The 20,306-nt window shown below is 43.2% G+C and overlaps 1 protein-coding gene across 1 annotated transcript in view; it reads left to right on the top strand.

The window, feature by feature from the left end:
- The window catches only part of LOC118831698 (Grid2 interacting protein), a 152,215-nt gene that overhangs the window by 17,062 nt on the left and 114,847 nt on the right, over positions 1-20,306 (top strand).

Below are 20,306 nucleotides of genomic sequence, written 5' to 3'. Positions count from 1 at the left end.
ATTAAATAAATGTCCCTACCCCAATGAACCTTAAAGCCAAGGCAAGGTAACAAGCACTTATTGATCACTTACTGTGTGCCAGGTATACTGGAGATATAAACGTACACTATGTGCTAAATGCTGGGGATACAAACACGAGCAAAAGGAAGGCAGTCCCTGTGCCAAGGACCTTACATTCCAATTGGAAAAGATAATACACAAAAAGATGTGAGAGAAAGAGAGAGAGAGAGGGACGGAGGGAGGGAGGGAGACAGAGAGAGAGAGATGGGGATGATACCTTCTTTGGGGAGCATGGTATTGAAATCCAAAAAGTCAGAAGCAAAGACAAGAGGAGAATGAATGTTTGCTGGCCTCTCCAAGATGGAGGCTCTCAGAGGAACTCACCAATGAGAGAAAAGGGCCAGAATGGTTGGAGGGGGGGATGTTCAAAGGTTAGAAAGTTGAAGGGGCGCATGGACGGTCCAGGCTGAGGAGACCCCAGCCACCTAAGGAAGTTCCAGGGTAAGATGGCAGCTGAGATTTGGTGGAAAAGTCCAGAAAGTCAGAAGCAGATCTGGGAGGGGAAACTTGGTGGGGTATTATGGCCCATATAGAAATAACAGCAGTACAAATGGTGCATAAGTACACTAGAGAGAACAAGGATTTTTAGCCTAATGCCGTGTGAGGTGTTTTTAATAGCATTGGGTCTCAAAGAACGCGTGGGATTTGAAAAGATGCAGATCGTAGGTAGGGAGAGTATTTCAGACACGAGGAGCCCTTTGAACAAAGTCATATGGTTTGGTTGGGGAGGGTGCATAGTCCATGTCTGGTCACAGTCAGTGGTGAGAGTCAAAGTTGGAAAGCAGGGTAGCCCCAGATTGTGGGAGGCCTTGAACAGAACACCGAGGACCCTTCCAGTTGTGACAGTTCAGGCCCTGTGCTGTAATGGCCCGTTCCCTGTGGCCTTGCCACCGGCGGGATGAGCCAGGGTTACAGATGAGAATCCTCTATGGTTCTGACTGAGGTATTGTGGGACTCGGTGCTGATGGGACTAGTGGGGTAGCAGTGGGAAAGCTCATGACCTTTGTCCGCGACGGGAATTGCACTGTCTGGAGCAAGACCCAGTTACTGGACTGGGGAACAACGTTTGATCCATCAACAAGCGTTTATTAAGCGCCTACTGTGTGCTAGGTACCAGAGACACAAAGGCCAGAATGAAACCGCTGCCCTCGAGGAGCTTGCAGTCCAGCTCGGAGAGACAGCATGTATGTAGGAAAGGCTGGCTACACGTATTCATTTATGTGTATGTATACATATGTGTGTATATATACACATGTGTGTGTGGCCAACCTTTGTTATCTCATACATACACATATACACACTTATATACACATTTACATACACACACAAGATGCATGGTGGTTAGAGCGATGGACTTGAAGTCAGGAAGCCCTGGTTCAAATTCTGCCTCAGATACTTATTGGCTGTGTGACCCTGGACAAGTCCCTTGATCTCTCTGAGCCTTAGTTTTCTCATCTGTAAAATAGTGGATTTGGACTAAATGGATCTAAGGTCCCTTCTGGCTCTAAGTATATGATCTGTAAGATAAATTTTGGGGGGAACATCTGAGTGCGTGGGAGGTGAGTCAAGGCCGGCAGTAACGAGCTTGCCCCACTTTTGAAATCAAAGAATTTAAAAATCACTCTGGTCCAGATAGCAGCTGCCCGCCATGATAACAAGACTGAAAGGGGAAAATAGCATGGATATAGTAAAATATTTAATTGGGACAGAAGTGGTAGAAGAGGGGAGTCCTACACACTTTCTTTTCTTCTCATGATTAACGTTTTGTTGTTGCCTTTCGTTTTTACATCTCAGTCATATTTGACTTTACTTCAGCCCCACCTCCACACACATATACAATGCACACTTACCCCACACACATACCCATGTATCCCCCCACCCCAAGTTGTTTCACCTCTGAATTCCAGTATTTACCGTGCTTCCTTCCCAGCGGCTCTGTGTGAATCAAATGAAATAATATATGTATTGTCCTTCCTGTTCTGGTGGTTTCTGGGGATTGGCATGCCTGAGCATCATCAGCCCTGTGAGAATGAGGGCAGGTGTACTGCAGGCACCATGCTCACTAGGGTTCATTTCTGAAATGCAGTCTCTCCTCCCTGCTGCAACTTCGGATCCCCAGATACCTTCAACTCTTAGCCTAAGCACCTCCTTTTACCTTGGGTCTTTCCTAAGCCTCCCTGGCCGCTACTGCCTCCCCCCACCAAATTACCTTGTCTTCATTTTGTATATACTTGTAAATGTACATTTGTTTCCCCAATAGAACATAAGCCCTAGCACCCAGAAGTGACTGGAGCATACTGTATAGTAGGTGCTTAATAAATGCTTATTGGTTGATCAAAAAGACCTGCCATTAACCCATCCAAAGGCCAAAGCGTAACTTCTTCTGACTACGAAAAAAAGGGGTTGTAACCTGCTTTTTGAACTCTGCAATAGGCCTAGCCATCCAGTAAGGCAAAAGAGGGGTGGGTATCTATTGGCTGACAGTCTTTTCCCCACTGTTTCCTAAGTTTTATGAGAGACAACATGGTGAAGAATAGTGCTGTCAAACCCAAATAAAAACAGGGACCACTAAACCCTACTGGTGGCCCTGTGGGTTGCATATTGACTCAGAAAACCACATACTAACATTATCTATATTCTATTAAATGTTTCCCAATTACATTTTAATCTGGGAATGTCGTGGGCAGCAAGGAGGCCTCCTGGCATGGATTCTTCTATGTGGTGGATGGAGAACTGGCCTAAAGCCAGAGAGAGCTGAGTTCAGATTCTGTCTCTGACAAGTCACCATGTCTCAGGGCTCCAGGAAACTCTTTAAAATTATAAATTGCAAAGAAGATACAGAGCTGCCTTAGTAGGGGGACTTTTCTAGACCACAGGACCATTCCTTAATCCTCCTCTGAAGTTTTGGATTTGACCTGAGGGGACGTTACCCAGAATGCCACTGACCCTGCCTGGGGAAGAGGTTTGTGGATGGGAGAGAAGAATGGGAAGCAAAGAGAGAGTGAGAGACACAAATTTGGGGCCTTGGAGAATGGACATGAGGTTGCCAGTCCTGAGCAGAGCTGTGAAGATAATTCAGGCTCAGACTATCTCATCTGTGAAACCTGTTCTGAAGTTCCAGCCTGGGGCCAGGGAGGGAAACGAGTGCTACACCTTTGCACCTTTCCAGAGAGATTGGAATATGTTGTGGGTTATTTATTCACTTTAACCCCCCTATTTTACTGTGCTTGCTAAGCATCAACTTCTATTCTAAATGTTTGTTTCTTAGGCTAGTAAATAAGATAAAACTGTTGATCAACAGAAATTCAAAGCTGTATTTTGTATCTGAACTTAGTTAATGTTTACAAATAGAGTAGGGGGGAGAGAGAGAGAGAGAGAGAGAGAGAGAGAGAGAGAGAGAGAGAGAGAGAGAGAGAGAGAGAGAGAGAGGGAGAGAGAGAGAGCCTCCTTTCCAGAGACGTCTTGCTTGAGTTAGCTTGGGGGCTCAGAAATCCTACTTTAGTACTGTTAGGGCAGGGTTGGCTGGGGATGGGGAAGAGCAAGTATTGCACCAGTGCAGGGTTCCAAACCTGAGAAAAAAAACCAGAAACTAGGTACCCCTAGAAATAAAATAGTGAGCTGGTAAGGACCCCAGGCTGCGAAGGGAGCAAAGAGCGAGCATTTTTATTTTCCTTTTTCCCCTTTCCCAGGCAGCTGTGTTTTGACCTGCAAGGCTCTGATAAAACAAAAGCCATGCCCCACAAAAGGAGTGGGGTGAGTTTCTTGCAAAGGCCCCTGAAAGTGAGTCAATTCAGGAGAAAAAACCCCCAGATTGCTCTGAGATTCTAAGCATTGCCTTTGGTAATTTATCACCTATGGTTGTGGTTTGTCCTTTGTTTTCAAAGAGGACCATGACATGAAGAAGATGATGCCATGACTTGCAAGTGAATTGGATTTAAGTGAGGGAGGTCTGTGCAAAGTCACCAGCCTCACTTTCTTCTTTGGAGCCATCTGGGTCCAGTGGCCAGAGACAGAACAGGACAACTGGAGATAGCCCCTTATGTTACCCAAGTTTCCCCTCTCTGTACCTCCCTATTCTCACGGAGATTTATCCCATATAACAAAGTTTTTTTTTAAGAGAAAAAAGAAAAAGAAAAAAACCCCAACAACATAAACAAAACACCCAGAAGCTCAGGCCCTCCTGGTTTTTATCGTCTACCTGTGTGCAGTATCTGGGTGGGGGAAAGGCTGGTGCCCTCATTAGGGCTACTGACAGCAGCTGTTGCTTTTAGGCTATTGCTCAGCCATCATTATAATTAAAAGAGCACCTGTCAAAGTCCGATGTTCAGGCTTCAAAGAAAAGGTCTGCCGCTATGTGCAAGTTTCCATGTCCATAGACATCCCCTCCCTTCCAGCCCTCTGCCTTTGCAGAGTCTGAGTGGCAGAACAATGGCTTCTCTCTGCTGACAGTGAGAGCTTTCCTCACCAGGAGCTCCATACACAGAACAAACCACTTGTCTCAACAACACCAAAGTCCGCAAAGAATCAGCTTGAGGCAATTTCATTTCCACATCCCTGCCATCTCGGTCCCTCCTCGGCTCACACTGGGCACGGATACCTTGTGAAAGAAAACCCTTTGCAAACCATAATGCATTATCCAAATATGAAATAGTATTGCTATTTGTGATGACGAATATTTTTGAGGCAGCATGCGTCAGAGTCCCATAGTCTCTACAACTCCCAGAGCAGTTGCTGACCCAGGTATACCCCAAAGTAGAGGGAAGGAATGGGTGTGATGAAGGACGCAGCTGAAATGTACCATTGTTACCATTCAGACACATATGACTTTTCCAGCGATACACAGAACACTGGGGAGCACTTACACATAGGGAAAGACAGCTAGGGACACTAGAGACCTAGAGCTGAGCTTTTCATATACAAAGAAATCCCTTTCTTGCCTTCTTTTCCTTCACGATAGTCAGCTCTGCAACTAAACATGATAGGCCAATCTATAATAAACACCTTCTCAGAAGCTCTGACAGTCCCTGCTTTTACCAGCTAACTATAGGAAGCCTGGGAGTCAGGGAAAGGCTGCTGCCCTCATTAGGGCTACTAACAGCATCTGCTTGCTTTTCAGGCCATCACTCAGTTGAAAGAGCTGTCAGATCAGGCTCCAAACCTCCCCTACGTTGTAGCTATGTTACTATCTATGGGCAAGTCATTTAATCTCTCTATACCTCAGTTTCTCCAACTCTAAAATAGGTTTGCACCACAAGAAATGCCTGCATCCTAAACTTTAAAGCTGGATGGATCTTTGGGTTGCTATTAATACCACTCATTCTTCATCTAGTTCCCCTAGAATGTCTTTATTTCCTCTGGCCCAACTCCATTCTGCTAATGCTGCACCCCTCCTGCAATGATGCTGGCAGGCACCCTGCCCGAGCTTTCTGTATGGGCATTTGTTGTTTGCGGAGCATGCAGCAGATAAATGCTCACTTTAGCTGCTACCAGGAACAGCTGCCTGATTGGATCTTTCTACTGCCCTAGCTCTATTTATTAGGATCCTGCTGTTGCCACAGCTTGACTTTCTTCCTTTGATGGTCTCTCTTCACTTTTCCCCCCTCGAAATTCTCCTCGTGATTTAACAGTCATTGCAAGGTATTTGTTTGCAATACATCTCCTGGACTCGGCGCAGACCCTGAGCTCTCTGCCTGATGTGTCTTTTGCTTCCATAGACACTGGGGCTTTTCCCCTTTTTCTCCCCCTTCTCCTTCACATGTGGATTTCCACCCATTTATGCAGTCATCAGCTCCTAACAGATACTGATTTGCTAGCATCTCCCAATCTATTGGCTTTCCTGGCACCAGGGGACCCTGCATGGTTGGGGTTTAGCCTTCTGCTGCCCTGTACCCCCCCGGGGGGTAGCCACAGTGCCCAGTGGTAGTTTTGTACCAGAATGGAGATATCTGGCACGAGCAGGAAGTAAAGATGAGCTGCCTTGGGTGAGTAGTGATCCAAGTCCTTTTCTGGGAAAATGTAGGGTAAAAAAAAAGTTATTTTTACAGTTTAATTTGGGGGAGGTAATTATGTACTCTGCACTGTAAAGCTTGTTCAGTGAAAGGTAATTAATGTGTAACCCTATCCTGGCCAATTCTTGGAGAGAGGGATGGGCAGAGAACTGGTGAATTGCAACCTGTTTCTAACCAGGTGTAGTGTCTTATTCTGGAATGGCCCCTTTTAAGAACTGAAAATGCAATCCTTCTAGGTTGAATAGTAAGGATTTGCCTGGAATGAATTTGAAATGGGGAGAGGGTTTAGACCAAATGACCTCTGCAGTTCTTTCCATTTCTAATATTCTATGTTCTGTGTAACTAAATTCTCTTCAGTCTCTACCATTCTGTGTTCCAAATCTCTTTGCAGCAACATTATATTCTTTGTTCCAAATTGCCTTGCAGCTATTCTGTTCTATGTTCTTTGTTCTAAATCCCCTTGCAGTTCTATCATACTGTGTTCTATGTTCCCCATTTTCTTCCGGCTCTAGCATTCTGTGGTCTGTTTTTAAGGTCTCTTCCAACTCTTACCATTCTGTTTACAAAGGTACCTTTCAGTTCTAGCATTCTATGATTTTGAAGTCCTTGCTGGTTTCCACTTCATCTATAAACTTGCTGGGAGGTGGAGTGAAGGCTCCTTTTGGAGCTTGGTCACTTAGGAGTCTCAATTTCCCCAAGAAAAGCCCAGCCCTCTTGAGGGATGTTTTTATCCTTGAACTCCCCCAGGCTTGTTGAGCATGACAGGAAAATTGCTTGAGATGTTATAGGCGGAGAGACTTCGAAACCATCTGTGCTGCCAGATGGAAATTTTTACTTAAGCAACTAGGGTGTCAGCGCTGTGGATTATGTGTTTGTGTGGGGGTGGGGTACAGGGGACTTGCTTCTACATGAAACATTTGATTTCGGTTTCCTACAAAACTGGTGGAAAAATTCACTGGAGAGATGTGATGTACTAGAAATTTAGAACTCCATCTGGAAGAATTGCCTCATCCAAGTGCCCACAGATGTGTTCACTGGGCTAAATCAGTAGTCACACAATTGCGGTTGTTTCCCGCGTTCATTAGTTCCTTAGTTCATTCATTCACTTAAGAATCGTTTATTGAGTACCTGCTACACACACAGTGCTGAGGGAGCACAAAGATGAATAAGACACAGTTTTTGCAAGAAACCACATGTGTGTGCTGACTTAAAAAGAAGTCTGTGAGGTGGCTAGTGTGAACATTAGCATGAGCGTTCTACAAGGGAGGAAACCGAGTCCAAGAAACGGTAAGTGACCTGTCTGTGGTCACCAAGCCATGAAGCGTCAGAGGCAGAATTTGAATCCGTGTCTCCTGAGTCCAAGTGCAGCCTTCTTTCTGTATACCAAGCTGTCTTGCTACATTTGTGGACTAGCTGAGGAAATAAGACCCAAACACACAAATATTGACCGCACAACAACAATACAAGAGATGTCGCAAAGTAATACATTGTAAGTGGCACAGACAGTAAGGGAGCGTTAGAAGGGAGGGATGGTTGCTTAGCGGTCCCAGGAGGCTTCTTGCAGGAGGTGGGGATCAAGTTAAACCGCCAAGAACAGGTAGGATTTAGATAGGCAAGAAGAGGATATTGCAGGTGGTAGAAATAGCTTGGGCAAACAAAAATAACCCATATTCATATAGTGCTTTAAGGTTTGTAAACACCCCTACGATAAGCCAGTAAGTAAAGCAAACTGGGAAAGTATCCCGAGGTTCTGAGAAGTCAGTGGACTACCTGGGATTGCTCAGCTGGTAAGTGAGACTTTAGATAAGGGGCTTGCCCATGGTCACACAGCAGCAGAAATCCCATTGTAGCTTCCCTAAGCCCAAGATGGGGGCAGCTAGGTGGCCCCACAGTACACAGAGCATTGGGCTTGGAGTCAGGAACACTTGTCTTCCTGAGTTCAAATCTGGCCTCAGATGATCACTAGCTGTGTGACCCTGGGCAAGTCACCTAACCTTGTTTGCCCCAGTTTACTCATCTGTAAAACGGGCTGGAGAAGGAAATGGCAAACCCCTCCAGCACCTCTGCCAAGAAAACCCAGAGTTGGGCACGACTGAATACAATCTGAAGTGCACTACCACTTATTAGAGTCTTTAGATTCCTTCAAGGCTCAACTCAGTGCCACCTCCTACAGCAAGCCTTCCTTAATCCCCCACCCTCTGGTTCCTAGTGCTCTGTCCTGCTTCACATTATTTTAGACTTATTTATCTATTTACGTATTGTATCTTCCACTGAAATGTAAGCTCCTTGAGGAGACTGTTTTTCTGAGTTTTTTTATTTTTTGTCTTTTTCTTCTCCATGTCTAATAGAGTGCCTTGTCCAGTGTGAACCCTTAAGAAATGCTTGACGTTCAGAACGCTGCAATGACCCAGCTCCTTACTAACTTTCTTACATTTTACCTGGCTCTGGGCAGTTTACCATCCTGTTATGCTAAGTACTTGTACCTCAATGACATCCTCCCTCCCTGTCCTCCAGACCCGGAATGCTCTGCCTCCTCACGTGTCCCTCTTAGTTTGCCTGGCTTCCTTCAAGACTCACCTCAAAGCCCTGCTTCTGGGAGGCCTGTGCCAGGCCCTGTGCCTTCCCCTGATATCTGAAATGATGACCTTCTATCTACTCTCTCTGTAGCTCATACGTGCCTAGTTATTTTCAGGTCATCTCCCTGAGGGCAGGGACTGTGCTTTTTGCCTTGTTTTGTACCCCTTCTGTCCAGTACAGTGCCTGCCGCACATTAAATGCTTCATGAGTGCTCCATGGCTGACTAACTGGTTGGCTGATTGTTGAATTAAAGTATCTGAGACTGGGTTTATTTAACTTCACGTATCCTAAAACCAAATCCAGAACACCTAGCTACACTCCCACATGGTTACCACATGTGACCATTTTTCTTAAAAATTGTATTTAGTCAGTATCACTTAGACGATTGATATAAATCAGTGATGTTGAAAATCAAATAGAAGGGGATCCCTGCCAGCGGCATACCAACTTAGAAAATCACAAATTTATATTATCTGTGTTGTATTGTATTTTTATTTATTTTGTTAAATATTTCCTAGTTACATTTTAATCTGACTGTACTCAGGAGCACAGGTCGATAGTTTGACGCTTTTGGTCTAAATGTGTTACGAGCAGAGTTAGAGCCGAGCCCTGCCCTCCTCGGACCTCCACTCCCAGGGGCCTGTAACACTCTAAGCTTTCCAATTCTAAGATTCTTTGATTCTAAAATTTGATGGTCACCTGGCTGGACCATTGATATGCATTCCTCTTCTCCCTAAAGGAATTAGGGATGGAGTTCAATTATCAGTATCAGTATCAACTATCAGTGCCTGATACTTCAGTGATCAGTGATCCATATATAGGATTGTAGTGAGAAGCGTAGGAAGAGACCACAGAGACTCATAACTCCTTGTTTTATAACTGAAGGAGACTTGAGAGATAATCGAGTCTAGTCCTCTCATTTGATATGTAACTGAGGCCTAGATAGGGTAAATGACTTGACCACAGTGATATAAGTAGTATTAGAGATGGGATTCAAACCAACATTATTTTGTCCTGAATCCAGTGACCTCCCATGATGCTGTGGCCACTCCCTTGACAGATGTTATGTCACAGCTCCTTCCTGCCTTATTAGACATTCCTATTGAGTTGCTAAGGTCTGAGGAGAAAAAAAGATTTATAGCCTCTTATAAACATAGCTAGCATGATCTCCAGATGATACATTCCATTGATAACCAAGCCTGTCCTTTTTTTTTTTTTAAAGCCTTTTAGTTTGGTGTTTCCTCAGTAACCCACTTAGGGGCCAGATAGAGAGGCAGCTCCTCTGCCTAAGCCCAGCAGTGGTTTTTATCCTTCAATAACAGATTCTGAGTTGGAACTCATGGCCAGAGTAGCCCCTTCTTTGGCAAGAAAGGGAGAAAAATGACCTCTTGAGAGAAGAGCATTGTTTTTGGAAGCAGAAGACCAGGTCTGAATGCCAGTTCTGATACAACCTGAATGGTTTTGAACAAATCCCTTAATCCCCCAGGCCTCAGTTTCCTCATCTGTAAAATGAGAGGTTGGACTAGATCAGGCATCGGGAACCTGTGGCCTCGAGGCCACATGTGGCCCTCTAGATCCTCAAGTGAGGCCGTTTGACTGAATCCAAACTTCGGAGAACAAATACCCTTAAAGGGGACTGGAATAGATGGTCTCTAAGGTTCCTTAAGGCTCTAAAGCCTGTGCTAACCTCTTTGGTGACCTCTGAAAGAGGGAATGTGGATGATGGGGTTAGAAGTTAGAAAACCACATTCTACCCAAGGGCTTTGTTTGGGGGCTGAGGCTTTAACTCCATGCTTTAGTTTTTCAGAAGTTAAACAAAACCAATAATATTTTCTATCAAGCAGTGTTTCTCTTTTTCTTCTTCTTTTTTAAATGTTCCAAAGTAAAAGGCACGCTATAAAGACAGGAGACCTGGGTTTAAACCTCAGCTCTATTTGCTAGCTGTGTGCCTTTAGCCCTGTCAGTTAACCTTAGATTCATTATCTGTAAAATGAGGAAATGGGGCTAGAGCTTTAAGTTAACTTTCCACTCTCAACCCAGTAGACCTTGCTCCTTCCCCCCTCCCCCCTTCCCCCTCCCTTCTTTCTCCTTTCCCCTTCCTCCCTCTCTCCTTTCTTTCCTCCCTCCTTCTTTTCCTCCCTTCTCTCCTCCTTCTCTGCCTCCCTTCCTCCCTTCTTGCCTTCCTCATTATGTGCCTACTTTGTACACATACTGGGCTTGGGATGATGGAGAATATAAGATCAAACAAGAGTGCTCCTGCTTTCAGGTTAAGAGGAGATGAGATTTTATGGGCAGATTAAACCATAGCACAAGCCAGAAGAACTTGCACAGAAGTATAAATACAGTGCTCAGGGAGTTGAGGAGGAAAGATTATTTATCTAATGTATCATTTATATGTTGTGAGCATATAAATGTCACTGTGAGGTATAAGTGAAGCTAGAGTGCCAGACTTGGAAATTGGGAAGACCTGGGTTCAAATTCTGCCTCTGAGGGGCAGCTAGGTGGTACAGTGGATAAAGCACTGGCCCTGAAATCAGGAGGATTTGAGCTCAAATATGGCCTCAGACTCTACTAGCTGTAACCCTGGGAAAGCCACTTAACCCCAATTGCCTCCAACCCCACCCAACACACACACACACCCCCCAAAAAACCAAATCCTGCCTCTGGTACTCAACTAGCTGTGTGACTGAGGGAAGGTCATTTAAACTGTTGGAACCTCAGTTTCTTCAGCTATATAATAGACAGAAGGATCCATAGGCCGTATCTCACAGGCTGTTGAAAGTTCATATGAACTGAAGTATGGAAAATGCTTTATAAATTATTAAGCATATACAGATGTCAGTTGTGATGATGACAGTATATGCAGTGTCATCATTTGGGAAAAGACTAAAGTGTTTCTCACGTTACAATTAGCACCAAGGCCCCACTTGCCTCTGACACTGGTTATTTCTGAGAGGAATTTTCACACCAAATGTTATCAAGTATTTTTGCTCCCTAAGCAGTCCTGGGGAACAGAATCTGCTTTGCTAATTCCTGAGCCAGAAGTAGGCGAGCAGGACACCCTGAGCTCTAATTACAATTGACATTGGGTTCTTGCTGATGTAAGAAAGGGACATAGTATGTAACTGCCTAATCTTAGTGGAAAGAACCTTGGGCTGGGAACCAAGAGACCCAATTCTAGTTCCCACTTTGCCACTGACTCACTGGGTGGCCTTGGGTAAAATATTTTCCCTCTCTGGCTTTCAGTCTGATGATTTGTAAAATGAATGGGTTGGGCTAGCTAATTTCTGAGGTCCCTCTGAGCTCTGTTAGATTCTGTGATTTTAGCCCCACAAGACAACCCAGATGACTAATCCTCAGTTTAGTAAACATTGGTGGAATTTCGTATGAGTGACTCAATGTAGCAATGAAGTTTGTGGTCCCTAATCCATTGTAATTCCTGCCTCCCCCCATTCCTGCCCATCTGTTCAGCTGCTGTATCCTCTGGGGGAAGGGAGAAAGTCCTAGAGAGCAAGCCTGAACAAAGAAGGATTGACTACAGAGTAATTTCACCCTTCCCCTATTTGTTCTGGGGGAGGGAGGAATTACTTTCCCCTTCATCAAGGGACCTTTCCCTTATGCTGTGGGAAGAACTATGACTCTATCAGGAGCTTCAGTCCCCACAGGAACAGTTAGTGCTAATAATAAAAATCACTTTAATTTCTTAGGCTTTGTTGATATTCTGATTTTCAAGAGGAAAGTACATTCTTTAGTGGGAGAAACTAAATAGGACAATAATGGTAGCCCATGTTTCTGTAAGCTTGGCTTTCTCACTTTTGTGCAAGTCTGCATATATACCCCATACTTCTGCAAGTATGATTATTCCTATTTTACAGTTGAGTAAAACTGAGGCTCAGAAAAGTTAAATGGTCTGTCCCGAGTCACATGGCTAGTAGGGGGCTGAAGTTGCCTTTTCGTCCTGTTGCCATTCTGACACGATAGGATTCAGTCCCATTCCACTCCTAGGATCACAGTTCTAGATTTGGAAGCGACTTTAGAGGTCCCTCACTTTACAGATGAGGACGCTAAGGTGACATGGCTTTGTTCAAGACCACTGTCCTTGTGCTTTGTCAGCATTTTCTTTTCTTATCTTTTTAAAAATATTTTTTAATATTCTTGTTGTGACTTTAACAATCTTCAACAATCATAAATACCTCAAGACACAAAAAACAGGTAAGAAGATCATCTAAGAAGCTGTGAACTTCTACCGTATACAGTTTTGGTTTAAAAAAAAAATATGTGTACACAGACTTTACCAGGGAGTAACCAATTTGTCTGTTCTGGCTTCTTTTGCCCTTCCCTTCTTTCCCTTTGTGCGACTTTTAAAATGCTTTATTGCTGCTTTTTTTTTTCACCTCAATCATTGCCTACCAATTGCGCCACTCCCCTCCCCGCCAAAAAGCTCCTGTCTTTTAACAAATATCTTTCATCAACCTTGTGAGGTTTCCTAGAGCTGTTTTCTCTCTTTATAATTTTTGTGGGCAGGTGTGTCATCCCTGTTGATCAGAACACGTGGGAGCTCATGCTGGTCTAACCTAACACCCTACCAAGGGAAGAATGCAATCCACCCTTCTGAATACCCTGCACCATACCTTTCTAAAAGACCTGGAACGTCTCCTCTTGCAACCCACCAGCCAACCTTTAAACTGTCTTCGCCTGCTTTTTAGCGGGCATTAAGCCCTTTTTGTGTGTGTGTCACGGACCCCTCTGGCAGTCTGGTGAAGCCTGTGGACCCCTCCTCAGAATGGCATTTTTAGGTGCATAAAATAATGGTGACACTGATGGTCCCAGGAGCCCAGGAGCTGTCATTTATGTAGCGCTCTGAGGTTTGCAAAGCGCTTTGCCGTTGTCTTATTTGATCCTCACACAGCCCTGGGAGGTAAGTGAGTGACATCTTTATTCCCATTTTACAGGTGAAGAAACTGAGGCAGGGGCTAAGCGCCTTACCCAGGTTCCCACAGCTAAGACGTGTCTGCGCTCAGATTTGGACTCAGGTCTTCCCGAATCCAGGCCCAGCACTCTAACCACCGAGCCACCCAGATGCTTCCACACAACAACCATGGAGGCGGGAGGGGTATGGGATAGGTGTGATCATTATGACCACTTTACAGATGAGGAAACTGAGGCAAAAATGGCTGAGTTGCCCAGGGTTTCATAGCTAAGAAGCATCTGAGGTGAAGTTTGAACTTGGGTCTTCCTGACTCTCGGTCCGGTGCTGTATATGCTGCAGCACTGTGCTTCCTCTGACAAATGGGATATACACGATATTAAACACACAAGTTCACAGACCCCAGGTGAAACATCCAGCTCGTCATACTGGCCTCCCGCTGAAAGCGATCCCCTCCTTCCTGGGGACTACACTTTGCATTTCTCTTTGGCGCTCGTTACGAAGATAGTATATGATAAAGACCTCCAAACTAGGTCAGTCAGTCAATAAACAATGACCAAGTTCCTGCTGAAGTAGCTGGGTGGCACAGTGGACAGTGCTGGGCCTGGAATCAGGAAGACCTGAGTTCAAGTCTGGCCTCAGACACTTACTGGCTATGTGACTCTGAGCAAGTCACTCAACCCTGTTTGCCTCAGTTGCCTCATGTGTCAAACGAGCTGGAGAAGAAATGGCAAACTACTCAGTATGTGCTTCAAGAAAACTCCAGATGGGAGCATGAAGAGTCGGACATGACTGAAACGACTGAATGCCACCAAAGGGAGCGTGAATGAAGGAGGCATGGCAGGAATCCTCAGAGAGCATGTATGTGGAGAAGCGTGTGGTTCAGGGCAGTTTGCACTTCTGACTTTGCAGAATTGTCCATGTTACCCGAAAATATCATGCTGTTTTGTGATCTGCTTCATCTCTGCTGTCTGCTGGGCCTCTCTACTGATTTCATGGTCTCTCAGCTATCCTCTGCTCCCATCCATTTTGTCTTCAACTAGTAAGGCTCTTCGGGGCTATTGAATCTCCTCAGGGCCAACTACAGTTCTCCATTGCATTTACTGGGAATGCAGCGGGCCTCTCCCTGGCAGAAAGAGCTACAATTCTTTTATGGTAGAGCCAGTCCAGCCAGGCAGCCAACAAAAGTCAGAAAAATGGCCCAGGCATAGTTTATCTTTTTTTAACCTTTTTTTTTTTTCCTCATGGTGCTCACTCAAGGTCCCCATTCCCGAATAATTACCTGACTGAGGTTAGGAAAAAATTTAAAATTGCTACTAAATGCTTGATTTTAAGTCTGCATCTCCAAAATTTATTTTGGGGACTCCATAAAAACTATGTGATAGTTAATCAATGATATTAGGAAGAAGAACAAAGGTTAGGTGAAGAAGGCAATATCACTGCTCTTCCTTGTTTATTGTTCCCACCTTTATTATGCACACTTGACTGACTTCTGTGCAGTATCTGTGAGCACAACTTCATTGTTCTCCTTTTACATTATTCTAATCTTTGAATACATCATTTTCCCGGTTCTGCTTTTTCTCCCATTGTGTATCAGTTCCTACAAGTCTACTCACATTCATCTGAATTCTTCAGCCATGCTTTCATACAGCATAATAATTATGTTTAATTATGTTTATATGCCACAATTTGTTCAGTTATTTCCCAATTGATGAATATTCTGTTTGTTTCCTTTTTTTCTCCTGCAAAATGTGCAGCTAGGAATATTTTGGTACAAAAAGAATTTTTTTTTACTGTTTTTTTTTTCCTTCTTGACAGAATGTGCCCAATTGTGGGATCTCTGATCAAAGAGTAGAAACAGTTCAGTGACTTTTCTTGCATCATTCCAAATTATTTTCCATAATGTTTAGACCAACTCACAACTCTGTCACTACTATCATAGTATTGCTGCCTTTCAAAAACCCTTTTAACATTAACCATTCCATCTTTTATGATCTTTGCCAATTCGAGGAATATGACATGAAAACTCAGAGTTGATTTATTTTATGTTTCAATGATTTTGAGCATTTTATATAGCGATTGATAGTTTGCATAGCTTTATCTTAAACATTTCATATCCTTTGACCACTTACCTAATGAGGAAAGGTTGTTGGTCTTATATATTTGTATTATATATTTGTATTAATTCCCTGTATATCTTAGAGATTAAATATTTATCAGAGATATTTAGTGTGAAGATCTTTCCCAATTAAAAGATTTTCTTTTTTCTAGCTGCATTGATTTTGTCCATGCAAAGTTTTTTTTTTTTTCATTTTGTGTAACTGAAATTGTCTAGTTTATCTTTTAGGCTCACCTCTGTCCCTTGCATGGTTAAAAATTCTCCCCTAACCATAAATCTAAATTATGCCTGTTTGTATCCTATAATCTCATCTAATTTCTTTTAATTTCTTTATAATATTACTTTAATGGTCTAAATCTATGAATTTTTCCTATGAACCTTCCTTTTATATCTAATTTGAGTATGTATTTGGAGCTTATAGTGGTATATGGTAGAAGATACAAATCTCAACCTAATTTCTGTCAAATTGCTTTTTATTTTTTCTAGCTCTTGTCAAATAGGGAGAGATTTCCCCAGTAGTTTATGTTTATGTTTTAATCAAACTCTGGGCTACTGTGTTCCTTGCTTTTGGGTCCTCTTTATAAAGCTGGTTCTTTGATCTTCTTTTGTATTTTAAATATAGTACCAAATATCTGACTACTGCCTTATAGTATAGGTTAAGATCTGATACTGCTTAAGGCCCTTCATTCCTACTTTTTTCATTATATTTAGATCTTTTGTCATCCAAATACATCCAAATGCTACTATTTCGTGTAGTTCTTTCTAAAGAAGAGGTTCTTCAGTCTGCATCCATGGATAGATTTCAAGGAGTCTATGAACTTGGATGAGAAAAAATTGCATTTTTATTTTCACTAACCTCTAACTGAAATTGAGCATTTCCTAGAATTATTTGAAAATATTATTCTGAGAAGGGATCCATAGGTTTCATTAGACTGCCAAAGATGTCCACAACACAAATTTAAGAACCCCTGCTCTAAAATAGTTTTTGGTAGTTTGATTTATATAGCACAAAATATATATTTATATAGCACAAAATGTATAAATTACCTTGACTAGTATTATCATTTTTATTAAAATGGCAATGGCTCCAACCATGAACAATGAATCTGTCTTCAATCATTGAAGTCTTTGTTTCTGTCAAGAGTGTGTAGGATAAGGTTGTAGTTGGATACTTAAAAATGCAAAGATTTTGTAATTGCCTATAAGGAATGAGCTCGATAGGGGTAGAAAGATTGTTGAGCAGTTCATGTCCCCTTCACTCACATAGCTGCCACCCTGGTGCTGGCCCTTATTGTGCCTGGACTATTTCAGTAGCCTTTTTGTTGGTCTCTCTGCCTCAAACCACTCCTCACTTCAGGCCGTCCTCTTATCTATCAAAGTGATCTTCCTAAAGGCAGGCCTTAAGTTTTCATAGATCAGTGTTATGTTTGATGATTGTGGGCAATAGCTCAGATAACATTCTTTTTTTTAAGGGGGGGGAAGGCAGGGCAATTGGGGTTAAATGACTTGCCCAAAGTCACACAGCTAGTATGTAGGTCAAGTGTCTGAGGTCGGATTTGAACTCAGGTCCTCCTGCCTCCAGGGCCGGTGTTCTACTCATGGTCACAACATTTTTGTTCCAATATGATTTATTTGTTGGGTTCCCAAGAATATTTTGAGGTCTGTGTTAATGCCTTTGGGTCTCTCTTTCCTTAGCATACATTAAGTATTTTATGTTTACTGAGTCCAAGTGATTTTGCATATCATTGGAGAAAAATCCCATGAGAGAAAGGAACTATGTAATGAGTTTTGGGGTTGACCTATATAATTTAACATCATTCATGTATGTCAAATTATTAATAAGACATTTTAGTTTGACTGCCTCTTTCATTTGGAAGCCGTACTTAGTTCTATGGAGGAGAGATGATAACATATTTAAAGCTGGGCAGAACCATAATTGGGCTTAAATTGCCTTCTTGGGAAAATGACACCTTTTATATCAGTGATCTTTGACATCACTATGTTTCTGACTTGTTTTAAACAGGGGACAGTTTTCCACATAGACATCAAATATTCTAGTGCTCTCACTGTCATGGCAGCTGGTCTGGTCTGGCAGGATTCCTGAAACATTTGAGAATTGGGCTGAAATCAGATTATCTAGAATCAAATACTATAGATAATAGGGAGCTGCTGGAATTTATTGAATAAGAGAGTGACTGTACTTCAGGATAATCACACTGGTAGTGGAAGACGGACTGAAGAGGGGAGAAACATGAGGTATAGAGACCAATTCTTAGGCTCTTGAAATAATCCTGGTGCGAGGCCATGTAAGTAGATTTAGGAGAGGTAGGATTGTAGAGATAGAACTGACAACTGATTAGACAGAGGGAGTGAGAGAGCGTAAGGAGTTGAGGATAACTTGCTTTGAGGCTGTAACAGGGTAACTGGAAGGTTTGGTGGTGCCCTCGACAGAAATAGGGATGTGTAGAAGAGGGAAGGGTCTTGGAAAGATAAAGTTCTGTTTTGGACATCTTGAGTTGGGATGCTGAAAGTTTGGGCTTAGTAGACAAGACAGGTGTCTCTACAGCTCTCATTTTTCCTTTCAGGTTTGTGAAGAAAACTCTGAGAAGGCTAAATTCGGCTTTTTCCTTTAAGCCGAACCAAGAGTTTGGGAACAAGAGAGGGTCTCTTTAGAAAGCTTCACGATTCATTTCTGGTGGGAAGTGGTAGAAGGCAACACCCTTCCACTTAGCCCTGTCTACTTCTCTGCCCTTTCCTTAGGCTGACAAGGCAGGATAAGGGGAATTCTATCCATCTTTCTTCCTCCCATAATTAGAAGGGAAGGGAGGTGGAACACAGGCATAAGTTCTCTTTTGGAGCCCTAGACCCCACCTTTTGTTAGAGAGTCATGTTGCTCTTGTCATAGCCTCCTCGCTTTGGCACAAAGCTATAACCGCATGCTTTCACTATTACTATAAGAGCGCCTGCCTCCTTCTATGGTTACCTTGGCAACTCAGGAGTCTTCCAGCCCTGCAGGATCTCTGAGCCATTGTGGGTACCTCCTACTCCAGCTGATGCCAACCCTACCCTATCACAGCTCCTCAGCTGAGTGCCCTCCAGCCTCTGCTCTTTCAGGAAAGCGTATTTGGGGGGAAGATACTATGAGCTGTTTCCATGAGGACACTTCCTAGTTACAGTTCAGGATCAGTGGTACAAAGGTTTATATGAGAAAATCATTTTATGTGTAAAATAAATGCAAAAGGAACAGTGCTTAAGACCACAGTGTAGGTGACAGACGAAGCCTAGCCCTATCTCAGTTCTAAACACTTGAAGAAGGGCTTACCTGTCAACCAAGCCCTTTCAGAACACCCAGCATCAGGTGTTTCCTGTGAAAGAAAGAAAGGCAAAGCCCATAAATTTCAGATGAAGGGATTTTTAGAGGACCCTTCAAGCACCTTCCTTCTCCACTCAGTTTTCCTATCTAGACACACACACACACACACACACACACACACACACACACACACAAAGTTATTGTCCTTCATTTTCTAAAAGGACCAAAATGACATCACTATGTTAGAGTCAAGTTACAGGGTGTCCGACTGGGCTGATCAGACCAATATGAGCTCAGAATGACTACTACAGGATGGACACAAATAGTCCATGTGAACATTTGGAGTGGATTCTCTAAATTTGCACATCTCACATTTCTTTTGAGCTACTTCAATTCTGCTTTGCTTATAGAGCACAGCACCTTTTCTGATGAGGGCACACCATGCTGGGTGATCCTGTGCCAGTGTCTTCCATGTCATGAAATCAATTCCAGAGTTCTTTAGGGAGACCTTGAAAGTGTCCTTGTATCACTTTTCTGACGACCATGTGAGTGCTTGTCCTATGTGAGCTCTCCATAAAATAGTCTTTTAGGCAAGTATACATTTGGCATTCGAACAACATGTCCAGCCCATCAGAGTGGTGCTCTCTGCAGTAGAGTTTGAATACTTGCCAGTTTAGTTCGAGTAAGGACCTCAGTGTCTGGTATCTTATCCTGCCAAGTGATCTTCAGAATCTTCCTAAGACAATTCAAATGGAAGTGATTCAGTTTCCTGGTATGGCACTGATATACTGTCCAGGTTCACAGGCATACAGCAATGAGGTAAGGCGCAATGGCTTTGTGGACCTTCAGTTTGGTAGTCAGTCTAATACCTCTTCTCTCCCACACTTTCCTTCGGAGCCTCCCAAACACGGAACTAGTTCTGGCAATACCTATGTCAACCTCATGATCAATGTATACATCCCCGGAAAGTATACTGCCAAGCTAGGTGAACTTATCCACAATATTCAAAACTTCTCCATTTGCTGTAATGAATGGGTTCCATATATGGATGGTGTGGTGCTTGCTGATGGAGCGCCTGTGTTATTTTGATGTTGTTAGGCCAAAATTAGCACAAGCAGCGGAGAATTGATTCATACTTTGTTGCATCTCAGCTTTAGAGGCTGTATTGAGCACAGAATAATATTCAAACAAAAATCATGCACCAACACTCCCTCCCTTTAGTCTTGGCTTATAGCCTTTTTAAGTTGAGGTGGTAGCTGACCTTGATGCCATGTTTGTCCTTATTGAAGGCGTTTGACAACA

Source organism: Trichosurus vulpecula, chromosome 9 (assembly GCF_011100635.1).
Source record: "Trichosurus vulpecula isolate mTriVul1 chromosome 9, mTriVul1.pri, whole genome shotgun sequence".
Classification (NCBI taxonomy): Eukaryota; Metazoa; Chordata; class Mammalia; order Diprotodontia; family Phalangeridae; genus Trichosurus; species Trichosurus vulpecula.
This window is presented reverse-complemented; position numbering and strand designations above follow the sequence as displayed.